The 17,480-nt window shown below is 49.4% G+C and overlaps 1 long non-coding RNA gene across 1 annotated transcript; it reads left to right on the top strand.

Moving 5' to 3' along the window:
- The first annotated feature begins 8,635 nt into the window (after positions 1 to 8,635).
- On the top strand, positions 8,636 to 12,313 carry LOC310703022. The gene is made up of 2 exons (XR_014523900.1): positions 8,636 to 8,764; positions 11,967 to 12,313. It is a non-coding gene; the product is annotated as an uncharacterized lncRNA (long non-coding RNA).
- Positions 12,314 to 17,480: the final 5,167 nt, after the last annotated feature.

The following is a 17,480-nucleotide window of genomic DNA, read 5'->3' as shown; positions in this document are numbered from 1 at the left end:
TTGGCATCTGTACTTTCAGCCAGCCCACTTACATCTGTTTGTAGTTCCTTCTTTCGGCTCCTAAAGTAGCCTTTGCCAACCTGTGCTGGCCGAGGCAGGCTGATGGGAATTGTGGCCCAAAACATCTGGAAAGCACCAGGTTCGTGAAGGCTATTCTAGAAGGAAGAGCCTGGAACTCAGTCTATTTCATCAGTTATAGAGACCATAAGGACATCCACTTTTTCCTAATAATGCATACCTTTTTGTGGATTTTAATTGTAAGTTTACTTTGGATTAAAAGTGGAGCACAAATGAAGTGAATTGATATCCACCAATAAATATGATGCATCATGCTGAAAAACAGTGTTTGTGTGTGTGGAGGGATGGCTTGAAATGGTATCATAAAGTAGCACACATTCTGGATAATCAAGTGGGGTTGTGTATAACCTCCGTGATATCATAATGAACGCATATCATCATGAAAGCTCAATAAAAAGGACGTCTGGAGAGGAGAACACCCTCTCTTCCTGAACCCAATGCAGGACTTTGGATCTTCTACTTTTTTGTCCTAGGAATAGCTGCCGTTCCAGCCTTGCCTGCCTGCTGTGTGTACATGGTTGTTTGACTACAGAAAGGAAAATTGTGTTTTTTTAAACCTCCTTTGTTTTGGATATGCGGAAGAGAGAGAAAATAGATAAGAACTGTGTCCAAAGTTCTGATATTGCCAGAAAGGGCCCTGTTCATGGACTGCTAGTTTTTAAAAAACTTTCTGGTCCTTCAACTGTACCAGAGAGGTGAGGGGAATAAAATGAAGTTTTCTTTATTCTTGATAACAGTCCTCTGCTAGCAGAACTCTGAACGTCCCTCCACTGCAGACAAATTTTGTATTCCCCTGGAACATATGTCAGAGGCAATTTACTTTAGAAACATTAGGAGGGAGAAACACAGCCTCTTTCTGTATGTTTCTGGTGAGATCAACAGACTTTTTCCACTGTGACATCGCAGGGTGTATGCCTGCCAAGGCTAACTTTAAAGTATTGATGATGGCAGGCAAACTCAACAGAAAAAAAACTACCTGCATAATTTCTAAAGGAAAATTATTACTTTTGGTTTAGTGGCTGGTTTAGAATTAAAGTTTTTATCACATAATTGGTTTGCTTTTTTTTAAAGGGAATCCTGAGCTAACTTGAATTTGTTTTGCTCAGGTGTTATGTTTCATGAAACATACTGTACTTTTCAGTCTATAGGATGCCCCATGCGGCAGCTAGACTGGTGACTGTGGGCGGCTGCCGAGACCATATAACACCGGTCTTGAAAGACCTACATTGGCTCCCAGTACGTTTCTGAGCACAATTCAAAGTGTTGGTGCTGACCTTTAAAGCCCTAAACGGCCTCGGTCCAGTATACCTGAAGGAGCGTCTCCACCCCCATCATTCTGCCCGGACGCTGAGGTCCAGCGCCGAGGGCCTTCTGGCGGTTCCCTCACTGCGAGAAGCCAAGTTACAGGGAACCAGACAGAGGGCCTTCTCGGTAGTGGCGCCCGCCCTGTGGAACGCCCTTCCAGCAGATGTCAAAGCGATAAACAACTACCTGACATTCAGAAGACATCTTAAGGCAGCCCTGTTCAGTGAAGTTTTTAACGTGTGATATTTTACTGTATTTCTGGTTTCTGTGGAAGCCTCCCAGAGTGGCTGGGGAGGCCCAGCCAGATGGGCGGGGTATAAATAAATAAATTATTAATTATTATTATTATTATATTATTATTATTGTTATTGTTATTGTTATAAAACTATTCTGGGGCCCTCAAAATTTAGAAAATAGGAGAATTGAGCTTTGGGGAAGGATTATTTGGAGGGAATGCCGCCAGAACACAGCACACAACCGCTCGCGTCGCTTACAATTACTGCTTCCAATCTCAGGTTCACGCTTCATTCCATCGGGTGAGCGATTTTCGGCATCCCCCCCCCCCAACAATCAAGTGGCAAATCGCCGCTTAAAATCTCCAGCTCACATCGTAGAAACCACCTATCAGCTGCTTGATAACTGCCAGCGGCCGCCAATCACGCTCCCACTTGCTGCAACTAGGGCAGCTGTCTATTGGCTGCCGCAGCAGAATCGGAAGGGCTAATGTCAGCGATCGGGCAGCTGCGACGCGAGCGGTTGTGTGCTGCATTCTGGTTGGCGAGTGATTTTCGGCATCCCCCGCACACACAATCAAGCAGCTAATCGCCGCTTACAATCTCGGGCTCGCACCAAAAAAACATTCGCCCATCCCCCCTCAGGACTACCCATGTATAAGACGACCCTAAATTTTGAAACTCATTTTTGGTTCATAAAAGCTCGTTGTGCTGGTCCCGGGGGGAAGGTTACCGTTGGCGTAGTCAAGTCCGGTCCTGGGTCACTAGCCTGGAAACAGTTCACAAGGAGTGGGGCGAGGTCCGAAGCAGGAAGCCGGGCGGGGACAGGAACACTGGAGGGTCAGTTCTGGGTCTGGGCAGGAACAGGTACTCAACAACGACGTTGCTCCCGCAACCTGGGACCGGGCTGACTGGCCTTTATCTTCTCTGAGGCCAGGGGCGGTCCCGGCCCCCAGGAGACCCGCCTCTCCTGGCCTTAAGGCAAGCACTCCTCCTGGGAGAAACCAGTTCCCTTCGCCTCTCTGCCCTGAGCCTCTGCAGTTCAGGAGAGGCTGAAGGGTTACTGGGCCCAGGGGGAGACTCACCTGTAGGCACTGAGTCCTCAACCACCTCTGGAGCCAGAGTGGATTCACCTGGTGCCTTGTGCTGGTCCCGGGGGTAAGGTACCGTGAGTGTAGCAGAGTCCACACGAAGAGGGGCGAGGTCCGATGCAGAGAGCTGGGCGGGGAACAGGAACTCTGGAACAGAAGGCTGAGCAGGTAACAGGAACACCGGAGGGTCAGGAACAGGAAGCCGAGCAGGGAACAGGAACACAGGAAGGTCCGAAGCCAACAACGACGTTGCTCCCGCAACCTGGGGCCGGCCTGACTGGGCTTTTATCCTCTTCTAAGGTCAGGGGCGGTCCTGACCCCCAGGAGCCCCGCCTCCTCTGGCCTTAAGGCGAGCACTCCTCCTGGGGGCAACCAGTTCCCTTCGCCTCTCTGCCCTAAGCCTCTGCAGATCAGGAGAGGCCGAAGGGTTACTGGGCCCTGGAGGAGGCTCACCTGTGGCCACTGAGTCATCCAGCACCTCTGGGGCCAGAATGGTTTCACCTGGTGCCTGCTCTTGAGTTTCCTCAGCATCTAGGCCTTGCCCCAGTTCAGCCGGCCCTGGAGGCGGGGACTCCTGTGCCGGCTGGGATTCCTCCGGATCGCTTTCAGACTCAGAATCCCAGGCCATCACACCATCCCCCCTCCCAGGCCCCCCCCTCACTTGAGGGTCCGGACCTGGCTTGCTGGGGTACGCCGCATGAAACTCTCGGATGCAGGCAGGCGCGTGGACGTTGGCCGCTGGTTCCCAGGAACGGTCCTCTGGCCCATACCCCTTCCAGTCAATGAGATACTGCAGCCTTCCCCTGCGGTATCGGGAGTCCAGAATGCGTTCCACCTCGTACTCAGGCTCTCCCTGCACCAAAACTGGCTGCGGTCGGGGACGGTTCGGGTGGAACTCGTCGGGTGGGGCCACCGGACTCAGAAGGGACCTGTGGAATACCGGGTGAACCTTCAGGTGTGCTGGCAACCGGAGGCGGAATGCCACAGGCGAGACCTGGTTCACGATAGGGAACGGGCCGGTGAACCGGGCGTCCAGCTTCCGCGAAGGTCGAGAAGGGTGGAGGTGGCGAGTGGAAAGCCACACCAGGTCACCGACGTGAAGTTCCGGCCCCACCTGGCGGTGGCGGTCGGCCTGGACCTTGTACGCCTCCTTGGCCTGGCGCAGCTGCTCCATCAACAGCTGTTGCTGGGACTGGAGCTCCTGAAGCCACTCTGTCACCGCAGGGACCGCAGATGCCGGCAGCACATCCGGAAACAACCGTGGATGAAAACCATAACTGGCTTGGAACGGGGTCTGCTGGGTGGACGCATTCACCGCGTTGTTATAAGCGAACTCCGCCAATGCTAGGTGGTCGACCCAGTCGTCCTGCTGGTAGCTGCAGTAACACCGGAGGTACTGTTCCAGCACCGCGTTCGCCCGTTCCGTCTGGCCATCAGTCTGTGGGTGGTAAGCAGATGAGAGACAGACTTCTGTCCCGAGGGCCTGGTGCAAAGCACGCCAAAACCGGGACGTGAACTGAACGCCACGGTCGGACACTACACGCTCAGGTAGGCCATGCAGGCGGAAGACATGCTGAAGGTACAGCTGTGCGGTTTCCTTAGCTGAGGGTACGGATGGGCAGGGGGCACAGTGCACCATCTTCGTGAAGTGGTCGGAGAAAACTAGAAGGCAGGTGCAGCCACGAGACGGGGGTAACTCCACTACAAAGTCCAAAGAAACTGTGTGCCAAGGACGTGGTGGAACCGGCAACGGCTGAAGAAGGCCGGGGGGTCGCCCGGTAGGCCCCTTGGCCCGCCTGCAGACGTCACAACCAGCGACGTAGCGAGCCACGTCGGCCTTCAAACGGGGCCACCAAAACTCACGGCTTACCAGATGGGTGGTCCGATACCGCCCAAAGTGCCCCGCCGCTGGCGCATCATGGGTCATCCGGAGAATCTCAGCCCGCAGCGGCCCTGATGGGATGTACAGGCGCCCGTGGTGCAGCAGAAGACCCTGATGCGAGACCAGCCCTGGATACTGAGGGCATGATCCTTCGGCCAGTTCCCGGAGTCGTTCCTGGGCCCAAGCGTCGACCCGCTGCTGTTCCCGCACCCGAGCCTGCAGTGGCTCAACCTCCTGGGTGGCCAGGAATGCAGCTGGTGGTAGGATCGTGGTGGGTGCTGCTTGCTGAACCGTGTCTACGTTGTCTTCGGGTTTCCGGGACAGGGCATCCGCCTTCTGGTTTTGGGAGCTAGGGATGTAGCGGATCCGGAACTGGAACCGGGAAAAGAACAACGCCCACCGGATCTGCCTTTGGTTCAGCTTGCGGGTGGTCTGGAGGTATTCCAGGTTCCGGTGGTCGGTTCTCACCTCCACCGGGTGTCGTGCTTCTTCAAGATGATGGCGCCAAACCTCAAAGGCCACCTTGATGGCCAGTAGTTCCCGCTCCCACACGGTATAGTTACGCTCCGCTGGGAGGAGCTGGCGGGAATAGAAGGCGCAGGGTAACAGTGGCGCTTCCGGTCCGTGCTGCTGAGACAAGACGGCACCGAGAGCCGTACTGGAGGCGTCAGTCTCTACCACAAAGGGTCGAGAAGGATCCGGATGTTGCAAGATTGGCGCTCTCTGGAAACAGGCCTTCAACCCTTGAAACGCCTCCTCCGCCTCCTTGTCCCAGGAAAACGGCGTCTTGGGGCGCAGTAGTCGGGTCAACGGGGTGGTGCGGTGAGCATAGTCCGCAATGAAGGTCCGGTAATAGTTGGCGAACCCCAGGAAACGCTGTAGGTCCTTGCGGTTCCGAGGTGCCGCCCATTCTCGAACCGCTGCCACCTTCCCAGGATCCATCTGCACCCCACCTGGTGAGAGTCGGTGACCCAGGAAGTCCACTGACCGCTGATGAAACTCGCACTTGCTGAGCTTTGCATACAGACGATGCTCGCGCAAGCGCTGCAGCACGGTCCGGACATGGCCTTCGTGGCACGCCGGGTCACGGGAGTAAACCAGAATGTCATCCAAGTACACCACCACGTACTTGTCTAGCAAGTCCTGGAACACGTGGTTGATGTACCGTTGGAACACAGCAGGCGCGTTGCACAAACCAAAGGGCATAACCAGGTATTCGAACTGTCCGTACCGGGTCCCAAATGCGGTCTTCCACTCATCCCCGGCGCGGATCCGAATCAAATTGTAGGCACCCCGGAGGTCTAGCTTGGTGAACACCTGCGCCCCTTGCACCCGCTCCAGTAACTCCGAAATAAGGGGCAAGGGGTACCGGTCCGGGATGGTAATTTTGTTCAGGGCCCGGTAATCATGGCAAAGGCGGAGCTCCCCACATTTCTTTTTAACAAAGAGCACTGGCGCAGCAGTGGGCGAGGTAGAAGGCCTAATGAACCCACGCTCCAGGTTCTTGCGCAAGAAGTCCTGTAAAGCCTCGCGCTCTGGCTCTGTTAACGAGTATAAGCGACTCACCGGTAGAGGCGCTCCGGGCTGCAGGTCTATGCCACAGTCAAAGGACCGATGCGGCGGCAGCTGGTCTGCCCCCCGTTCCTCAAACACGTCGTGATATTCCCGGTATTCAGCGGGGAGCGTTGCAGCAACCTCCTCAGTGGGCGCAGCTGCTAGCATCTCAGTCTCAGCAGGAGAACTGGGGTCTGGGAAGTGTACAGTCCGTTTGACCCAGTCAATCCGCACATTGTGAGCCTCCAGCCAGTCCATCCCAAGCACCAGGGGGAACCGGGGCATGGAGGCAATATCCAGAGTTCGCATCTCACGGTGCTGCTGGAGGCACAGGACCAGGGGCTGGGTCTCCTGAGTGACGGCACCCGAACGCAGGGGCCGTCCGTCGATTGCCTCCACCTGCACCGGTTCTGGCTTGTTCCGAAGTGGCACCCGATGCTGGGCAGCAAAAGCAGCGTCCATATAAGAGCGGGTTGCGCCCGAATCCACCAGCGCATGGGTAAGAATCCATGGCCCTCCTGGAGGGTATAGATGTACCGGAACCATAAGGTGTTGTAATTCAATTGGTGCGGCCCCATTCTGTGCTGTTTGGGACCCCAAGTAGCCAGGGCCATCAGCTACTGTGGTTTGGTGGTTTCCCTGTGGCTGGCGTTTCTCAGGACAGGACCTTGCATAGTGTCCGCTTCCGCCACAATAGAGACATAGATTCCCCTCCCGACGCCGCGACTTCTCTGCGGGAGAGAGGCGTGGCCGCACTGCCCCAAGCTGCATAGGTTCCTCCAATGACTTAGCTGGGCCCGTGGGGCTGCTGGTAGACACTGGGGCCAAGAATTGGAGGTGCCGGCGGTCCCGAGCCTGACGCCGGTCCTCTAGCCGATCGTCAATCTGTAGACTCCATTGAATAAGGGTGTCTAGCATGGTGGGGCGTTCTATTGTGGCCAGCTGGTCCAGTATCTCATCTGAAAGCCCCTCGAGATACTGGTCCCGGAGAGCCGAGTCGTTCCAGGTCAAGTCCTGTGCCAGCAGCCGGAATTCTGTGGTGTATGCGGCCACCGTGGTCTTGCCCTGCCTCAACCGCCGAATCGCCCGGTTGGCTTGACTCCCCTTCTGGGGGTTGCCGAACGCGGCCTCCAACAGATTGCAAAACCCCCCGTAGTCTGTCAGCAAGGGGGAGTCTTGCCTGAGCAGCGGCAACGCCCACTTGGCCGCCTGGTCCTTTAACAAACTAATCAAAAAATGCACCTTGGTGCGGTCGTCAGGGAAATTCCGGGCGCGCCCCTGAATATACAGCTTGGCCTGGGCAAGGAACATGGGAAAGCTGGCCGGGGCCCCATCAAATTTCTCAGGCAAGGCCACTGGGTACTTGCCAGAAGCCGGGGCGTCGGCCCCAGGAGCCGGTAGGGCGTCCAAACGCTGCTGCAGTGCCGTAATCGCGTTACTGAGCTGCTGCACGGTGTGCCTCAAAGCCTGGTTCTCCTGGGCTATTGCCAACAGTGTAGCCGCTTGGTCGGCCATGGCCTCTGACTCTTCCCGAACGCACCCCTACGAAGGGGGAGTGCGGGTGTGGCGGGAGCAAACTGTGCTGGTCCCGGGGGTAAGGTACCGTGAGTGTAGCAGAGTCCACACGAAGAGGGGCGAGGTCCGATGCAGAGAGCTGGGCGGGGAACAGGAACTCTGGAACAGAAGGCTGAGCAGGTAACAGGAACACCGGAGGGTCAGGAACAGGAAGCCGAGCAGGGAACAGGAACACAGGAAGGTCCGAAGCCAACAACGACGTTGCTCCCGCAACCTGGGGCCGGCCTGACTGGGCTTTTATCCTCTTCTAAGGTCAGGGGCGGTCCTGACCCCCAGGAGCCCCGCCTCCTCTGGCCTTAAGGCGAGCACTCCTCCTGGGGGCAACCAGTTCCCTTCGCCTCTCTGCCCTAAGCCTCTGCAGATCAGGAGAGGCCGAAGGGTTACTGGGCCCTGGAGGAGGCTCACCTGTGGCCACTGAGTCATCCAGCACCTCTGGGGCCAGAATGGTTTCACCTGGTGCCTGCTCTTGAGTTTCCTCAGCATCTAGGCCTTGCCCCAGTTCAGCCGGCCCTGGAGGCGGGGACTCCTGTGCCGGCTGGGATTCCTCCGGATCGCTTTCAGACTCAGAATCCCAGGCCATCACATGCCTGCTCCTGAGGATCCGGCACAGGTGCAGGCGCCTCAGAATCAAGGCCCTGCCCCAGTTCAGCCGATCCTGGAGGCGGGGACTCCTGTGCAGGCTGGGATTCCTCCAGTTCACCCTCTGAATCGGATTCCCAGGCCATCACACTCATCTTATACACGGGAAAATACGGTAACAGTGCCTAGGCTGCACTGCTTCTCATGCTCTACCCTACAAAAATTCATGAATGAAAATATCAAAGTTAATTACGTACAGGCAAGATAATTGATTTCATCTTTATATTATGTCTATCTTTTCAAGGTAACAATCATATACTATGCAGAAATTAGCAGGACCAACTATAGGATGGTGAGGGGGAGAAAGACAAGCACCAGTTGCTGTTAGCTGTTCCCTCCCATCTCTGCTCTTAGTAGAACTACACCTTGTGCAAAAGGCTGTTCTCACATGCAGATTTTCTTTTCTGGTAAGAAGCATTGGCTAATCACTCAATTCAGATACTACACCAAACAATGGTTAATGAAGTTTAACAATAGGTTGACACATTGACTGAATAAACAAGCCATGACTTGTAACCAGCTGGCAAATCAGAAACCATTGTTAGAGACTCGGGTTCAGCTCTCTCTGTCGCTTGGTCCCCCATGACGGCGCTGGTGCTTCTTCCCTCGCCCCTGCTCTCTGCAGCCAGCCATGACCTGGGCAGCCCTGGTGCCCCAAGAGGGCAACTGTTTCGGAGGAAGGACAGTCCAAGCTGTAAGGTGACTTTTACGACAGCATGCAGTGCTCACTGAAAAGCTGTTTCTCAGAAGGTTGCCTTACCATGAGTGCTGTATCCCAGAGTTGGGCCAATGTGCTCCCTTGAGCCCCAAAGACAGAAACACTCACTGGGGAAATGGTGAGGTTCGTTCCATGGTTGAGCTCTGCCCAGTGCTGGTAGAGAGCAAGGGCAAACTCCGTGCTCAGGTTCTGTGGTTCATGGTGTCAGTATAAAAGCTGTCCTGCCCCTGCTCTTCCTCCAGGTCTTCAAATATTATGTCATTTAAATGGAGAAGAAGAGAAGGCTAGCAATTATAATTGTTTAGGAACTTTCTTATACACCCTGAACATATCCTTGGAAATAGACATTACCTTCATGTTTTCCTTGGCATTTCTTCCTCCTGTCATCTTCCTGCAGATCAGGATAGCAGGAGGTCTGCAGAGCCTATAAGGAAACAAAGGGCCACATGGGATATGTTTATTTTCTGAACCTCCAAACAGGCCTCAAACAGTTACAGAGAGACCTTTCTTAAGAACCTTTAGGGACTAATATTAATCTGGAAGCAACATCTATACGCTGAAGGGTTTTACCTTTGCAGTGTAATAAAAAAATTTAAGGTATTATATATATAATAAATGTTCATAAATGTACCAACCAAGCACAAACATAGATACGTGGGCCACATGTCTGGAGCAATACAGGAAGACTGTCCTGAAACCATTTTGACTCCCAAACTGACCAAATGTTTTCTTTGCAAGGAGGGAGGGCAGGAATTGGGTAATCACCAATTCAAAGGAATGGGCAGACTACCAGTAAAGGCAATCAGATAAGGCATTATCAGATAACCTAGCAGACAGGACAAACAACATTCAAATTTCTGCTGTAGACCACCTTTTCTATGATGTAGTTATGATGTTAGTGAGGGGTGGTCTTGGGTTACTCTCCTTCTGTGATGTATGTATGATGTATGGAGGGGTGGTCTTGAGCTCCAGGGTAGGGAATTTAAAATGTCTATATAAGGACAGGCACACCCTTGTTCTGGGTCCTCCTCCATCCTCCTGCATGTGAGGGGAGCAACCTGTTGCAACAGCTTTAATAAAGATCAGGCTTACTAGCTGCTTTACTTCTCGATATTCTCCGGTTGGCCTCTGTTATTTTCTCCTACCAATAGGGAACCCATGTAAGGACTCTATACGGGCTCTTGGATATCTCATAAGGGAAAAAGGGCAGATTTTGTTTACAACAGCAGTCCTCTGAAAGAGGGGTCCAAAGGCGGAGGCGGTGGGCAAGGGGGAGGACTCTGGGAGAAGAGAAATTTTATTTTTTCTTCCCAGACCTAGAAGACTTTTCTGAGCCTTGAAAGTCTAAAAAAGAAAGAGAAATGGAACTCACAGTTAGTAATAATAATAATAATAATAATAATAAATTTTATTTATATCCCGCCCTCCCCAGCCAAAGCCGGGCTCAGGGCGGCTAACAACAATAAAATAATCAGTCAAATAATCACACAATCTAAAAATTCCATTATAAAATTAATTAAATCAAATTGATGGCAACCAATTATGCAGAATTATGTGCAGGTTGCCAGAGGAGGGAGTCAGGCTGTGCCCTGACCAAAGGCCTGGCGGAACAACTCTGTCTTGCAGGCCCTGCGGAAAGATGGCAGGTCCCGCAGGGCCCTAGTCTCTTTTGACAGAGCATTCCACCAGTTTGGAGCTGCAGCCGAGAAGGCCCTGGCTCTGGTTGAGGCCAGCCTAACCTCTCTGAGGCCTGAGGTACTCTCTACCGCCTCTATGCTCAAGATGAATTCACTATTATCACAGAATGCAGATGCTGAGAGAAATCCTCCTTACATGTCTATCTTCTTCCTGTAACAAACGCAAAATGATCCAGCCATAGGAGCTCACCAGACCTTTTAGCACTCTGGTGACCAGTGAGCCAGCAGAGGGAGGTGTCACAATGGCTTTTGTAAAACTGGGGCTGTCTCTTGAAAATAGCTACACTTGGTGGGTATGCTGAGGTGCCCAGATGGAGACCACCAGGGAACCCATGATATGGTGTTTAGAATTATACAGACAAAAACTTTGTTGTTGTTTAGTCGTGTCCGACTCTTCGTGACCCCATGGACCAGAGCACGCCAGGCACTTCTGTCTTCCACTGCCTCCCACAGTTTGGTCAAACTCATGCTGGTAGCTTCGAGAACACTATCCAACCATCTCGTCCTCTGTCGTCCCCTTCTCCTTGTGCCCTCCATCTTTCCCAACATCAGGGTCTTTTCCAGGGAGTCTTCTCTTCTCATGAGGTGGCCAAAATATTGGAGCCTCAGCTTCACGATCTGTCCTTCCAGTGAGCACTCAGGGCTGATTTCCTTAAGAATGGATAGGTTTGATCTTCTTGCAGTCCATGGGACTCTCAAAAGTCTCCTCCAGGACCATAATTCAAAAGCATCAATTCTTCAGCGATCAGCCTTCTTTATGGTCCAGCTTTCACTTCCATACATCACTACTGGGAAAACCATAGCTTTTACTATACGGACATTTGTTGGCAAGGTGATGTCTCTACGCAAATAAATATATAGGGGGAAAAGAAAAGAAACCATTGTTGGAATTTAAAGTGTTTTTGCAAACTATGGTTTAGTGTGATGTCTTGAATTGACAACCTGCCTTTATGTCTCTGAAGGTTATTACATTTAGAGACTGGAGTTAGCCTGTACGTTTGAAAACTGAAACCATGGCTTCAGTTCTAAACTATGCCAAGTGCAAGCAGAGTTTGGCATGATGTCTCCAGTTGAACAAATAGAATTATTTTGCCTGCAAATATACACACTTAAAACTTTACGACTAATAAATATAAACAATGAATAACAATGCTAAAAGAAAAAACAAACATTTGATGCACTTTATTTAACCAGGTAGAATGATCACTAATGGAGGCAGTTCTGGACAGAAAGTAGCCAAAAGTTACTTGGTGACATCCAAGCCAATGGGCCTCACTGCTAATGAAGCCTGTCCTGGGAGCACAGGATCCAAATGGTAGTTCCAGACAATTCACTGAGGGCAGGACTTGTTGTCTTCTTTCTCCCTTACATTGCAACTAAGTGGAATGGCTGCTGAAGGAGACATTTCTAGGAAGGAGCCAAATGGTCCTACCCAATCCAAAGCATAGTCCTCACTGCCTCACTTCTGCTGATGCAATCTGGAGCTACAGTTTCATCCTCAATCTTGAAGGTAGAGATTAAGCCCTCTAAAAAATATGGTCTGCAACCGCATAATAAGAATTGTTATTTATTTTGGCAGCTGATGTCTTATCTATTGTGTCATTAAATGGGCAAACGTAAGGTTTCATTATCTATACTGGATATTAGAGCTCGAAATCCAGTACAGTACACAGCCTACAATGTACACAATATGGGACTTCCCCCACACCCAGTAAAATGGTGACGTGAAAAGAATGAACTGCACCGTTCTAAGGCTGTCTACTCAGAATAGAGTTTGATTGTTCTTCATGAGGCTTACTCTCAGATGTACAGTGGTACCTTGGGTTACATACGCTTCAGGTTACATTCGCTTCAGGTTACAGACTCCGCTAACCCAGAAATAGTGCTTCAGGTTAAGAACTTTGCTTCAGGATAGGAACAGAAATTGTGCTCCGGCAGTGCGGCAGCAGCAGGAGGCCCCATTAGCTAAAGTGGTGCTTCAGGTTAAGAACAGTTTCAGGTTAAGTACAGACCGCCGGAACAAATTAAGTACTTAACCCGAGGTACCACTGTATATGATTGTAGCTATTGTCTTGCGGCACTTTACAAACACAGACATTTATTATGGCATAATAAATAATATTCTGGTCCACAATACTCTTTATTTGATGCATGAAGTGCAATCCCAAATCTACAGGCTTATAAAGAAATTTGTATGCAAACATTCCTCCCTAATTGAAACTCTTCCCTTGTTTATAGACGAGAGGCTCTGTACAGGTAAATAAAAGTTGCAAAAAGCTGCTACATTATATCTGAAAAGTTTAGGAAAACAGTCCTGTCACTTTTCTTTAGGGAGGAAAAAAAACAGATAAGCATCTTTTGGGAAGGTTTTTAATCTTTTTAATTAGTTTTGGCTGGTAGCCAAAGACCTGCATTGAGGGCTTGCATTAGCCAAATAACTTTTTTTTTTTTACTTATTTCTCTTTGAACAGCTAATCCAGATTCCACATCACAATCTCCTTCCAGTTTCAAAAGCAGCTTGCCATATGGCAAGTGGGTGTGGAATTCCTTTAAGAGGAAAACAAGTCTAAAACCCTCTTAGACTCATGGAGCTAGTTCCATGGTTCTCAACTCCCAGGCTTTGATTTCTGACCCGCCCTATGTCTAGGACAATTCAAAGTCAGCACGACAAAACACCCAATTAAAAGATAACAAATAAAAAGATTAAAGTCAGCACTGTTTAATCCTGCTTTATATTAGGAGACTGCGTTGATTGACCTGTGGTATTCAACTCTCTTATTCGAATTAGGTAGATGCCCATTCTGAGTCCTGTACAAGCTGTGTTCTCTTGCAATTGCATCTTGCCATGAAATGCAAATCGCCAAAAGCAAATGATTTGGCTTGCACTTTTATTTGCCTCCAAAGAGATTTTATTAAACAGTGAGAAAAATGCCTGCTATGGATGTTGAAAGGACTCCTTCCACACAACAGACACATTCCGCCCCAGCAGTATTGCTGCCAGTGATAGATAGCCATGCTAGCCAGTCCCAGAATGATATGCAGAGTGAATTACAATAATATATGGGAGAAAGGAAAAGAGATATTCAGGGGCATGACTGCAAGTTTGGGGAGGAAAGAGCATGTTTAACCCATTCTCAGCTGTGTCCCAGCCAGGCTATTTTGCGTGGTTCAGTTTAAGGATGGGACAGTTCCACCTTCTTTTGGACTCAAGTTATGGCAACCAAATACAAAACAATAGCTTCAATAACTTCTTCTAGCAATCTTCTGGAGACTTAAATTATCAATTAGCATCAATTGCTACAATCAGCACACACTGAGAATGTATTAGAGATACAGTATTCACAAACATCACAGAATGGGAAAAGTTGCACAATAATCTTGAGGTTTTGAGAGCTGAAAACAAGCCCTGTGTATGGGCATTTTTTTATAACTGCCTCTTGAGCTGATGTTCCTATTAGCAAGATTTACCCCCACATCATGAGAAGAGAAGACTCCCTAGAAAAGACCCTGATGTTGGGAAAGATTGAGGGCACAAGGAGAAGGGGACAACAGAGGATGAGATGGTTGGACAGTGTTCTCAAAGCTACCAACATGAGTTTGACCAAACTGCGGGAGGCAGTGGAAGACAGGAGTGCCTGACGTGCTCTGGTCCATGGGGTCATGAAGAGCCGGACACGACTAAATGACTAAACAACAACCACCACCCCTGGTATATCTTTAAAAACCAGGAAATGACCAATGCTGAAGTCATTGCTACTTGATGAAAGACTACGCCGATGAGCCACAGACACAGAAGCTTGATAATATTTGTTCACAGGGTTATATTCTACACAGAAGCTTAGCAGATAAATATTCAGGCTTTACAAAAAAGGCTTTTGTAGTTGCCTTCAAGAGCTAGAAGTTTATTGGCAGTGGTTTTACTCATTTGTCACGAGACCTTTGCTCTAGTACAAGATTGCCCAGGCTCCTCTTCTACCCCCACCCAGCCATAATTTCATCTGGAGACCAGTAATTAAACCCTTCCACAAAGATCTGATTTGCTGGGAAGGAGGGAAAGATGATCTGTCTTGGGCAAGATCCACATTTGATTAAAACTGGAAAGATAACATCTTATTTTTGCTGACAAATCCATCATATTTATGATGATCTAGATACCACTAATTCTAATTTCTACGAAATTTGATTTGAAAGGCTAGTTTTCCTACAACCTGTAATTTATTCTTTTCTCTTTCACAAAAATGATTTTCTCTTGTTTTGTGGATAACAGAAGAGGTTGGTGAAAGGGATTTTTCTACCTAATCTCAAAGAATTAGGACATATACATCATCCAGATATTTGGGTTAAAAGCATAATCTGTTTAGCTATTTGACCCTACTTGGAATTTTCCCTCTCCCAAATGTTTCCTTCTGAACCAACCATTAGTTTCTACTGCATAATTCTAAAGCTACTTGAATTTGAAGAACACTACATAAAAGTAATATGGGGGGGACACTACTAAGTTAGAATTTCACTCCTCTCATTTGTGAAAGAACCGGGGCTTTATTCTCATGTGAGATTTTGTAAACTTCTTTATCAATACAGCATATAAGCACTCGTGACTATTAAGTACATTAAATCCCCTGGGTTATTGCAGCGCTTGGGAGTTTAATAATGCCAAACACACAGGCAATCAATTCACTTGATTTCCTTTACTTTTCTGCAGCAACCTTGTTTCTCCTCTGTGCTTCTTATGCAAAAGTTAAGTTATGACAGGAATACAGATGCAGAAATGTCTAAGCTGTAATGAAAATCTGAACTTTGGCGAGGGCTGCCATTCAGATGTAAAGTAGCAGGTCCAGATGAAATTTCTGAATGTCCAGAAGCTCAAGGCTAAACTAAACATAATTAGTCAACACATCTGGGGTTTTTTAAGTAGCATGTGCAGGACCCTTAATTCTGGGGATACCACAACACGTGAAGAGGGGAGGTCTAACCCTTTTCTTCTTTTCCTAAGGTGCTATTATCTCCAGATGAAAAGCAGCTGTTCCCCCCTCCCAATCAAGTATATATCCAAAAATACTTAACTGACTGACCAATTGCACTGCAGATAACTCAGTTCTGCCCCCCCCATAAAGCCTGCTTCCCCCCCAAAGATAAATCCTGGCTACACCCACGGCTGTGACCTCAATCTTTGCATTTTCTTTCAACCATGTCTTATACATGCAGCCCATTTCACTCTGCTCCATAGAATTCAATGGAAACAATGAGAAGAGAGCCAGAGCTCATCTGCATTGCTCCACCCCTTCATCTGCATAGCTGCTGTTTCTTGATGTGAAACACACCATATATATATATATATATATATATATTTGCTTTCGTAGATTTTCACGGGTACAGGAATGCAGGTTTTGGTGTCTTCGGGTGTCTTCCCGTGTAAGAGTTGGGGTGTCTAGGCGACGTTTCGACGAGGTCTCACTCGTCATCTTCAGGCTGGTGCTTTCGGCTTCTTGTTACTGGAACAGAGCAGGATCTCAGTGTTTGAGTTCCTATAAATACTGTTGAGGGGGTGTGGTGTATAGCCTCCAACGTTCTGGGCAGAGAGGAAGTTCCCAGGTTAGTGTGCCTTTTCTTCTTTTGTTCCTTAATTACTTGAGGGATATCTTGAGTGATTTCTTGAGTGATATTCTGAGTACCACTTAGGTGGGTCATTAAGTGTGGATTAGTTGCTAAAGCTTTCGTGTCTTGACCTCTTGAGCTTGTGAAGAGTTTTTCTGAGAAGATGGCTGTACTGCACTTAGTTGTGCTCTGGCTTGGCTTCGTGTATAGGGGCGAGCTGTGGTTTTGTGCCCTGTGCCAGCCAGATCTGTGTAGGGATTGCAGGGGGGTGCAGCATCCGGAGGTGCCACTATGGTTTGGCTACTGGATGGTGTCTGTAATTTATCTGTGGAGAGGGTCTGGGTTTGGGTCTGGTGTGGTTGATTGGTGATGGCGTTCTGTGTGCCTCTGGTTCTGGTGTCGGTTTTTGTGGGGAGGGCTAATTTCCAGATGTCTGGCAGGCGGGACGTGTCGTCACGCTTGTTCATGTTGTGAGGGTGTTTCTCTATCTCGATGGCTTCCATGATTATTCTCTTGTGGTGATGTTCCATGTTAAAGAGCAATTTGGAATCTGCAAAATTAATTTCGTGTCCTGTTTCTTTCATGTGTTGGAAAAGAGAGGAAGTTTTTTCTTCTTTTTTGACGGCATTCTTGTGTTCTGCGATACGTGCATTTATTCGTCTGTTTGTTTGTCCAATGTACGTGGCTGGGCAGACTTTGCAGGGTATTTCATAGACCCCTTGGTTTTCCCTCCCCACAAAAACCGACACCAGAACCAGAGGCACACAGAACGCCATCACCAATCAACCACACCAGACCCAAACCCAGACCCTCTCCACAGATAAATTACAGACACCATCCAGTAGCCAAACCATAGTGGCACCTCCGGATGCTGCACCCCCCTGCAATCCCTACACAGATCTGGCTGGCACAGGGCACAAAACCACAGCTCGCCCCTATACACGAAGCCAAGCCAGAGCACAACTAAGTGCAGTACAGCCATCTTCTCAGAAAAACTCTTCACAAGCTCAAGAGGTCAAGACACGAAAGCTTTAGCAACTAATCCACACTTAATGACCCACCTAAGTGGTACTCAGAATATCACTCAAGAAATCACTCAAGATATCCCTCAAG

This window comes from Podarcis liolepis, assembly GCF_965112155.1.
Source record: "Podarcis liolepis genome assembly, chromosome: 3".
Lineage (NCBI taxonomy): Eukaryota > Metazoa > Chordata > Lepidosauria > Squamata > Lacertidae > Podarcis > Podarcis liolepis.
The sequence above is the reverse complement of the archived record's forward strand: the minus strand, read 5'-3'. Positions and strand labels throughout refer to the sequence as shown.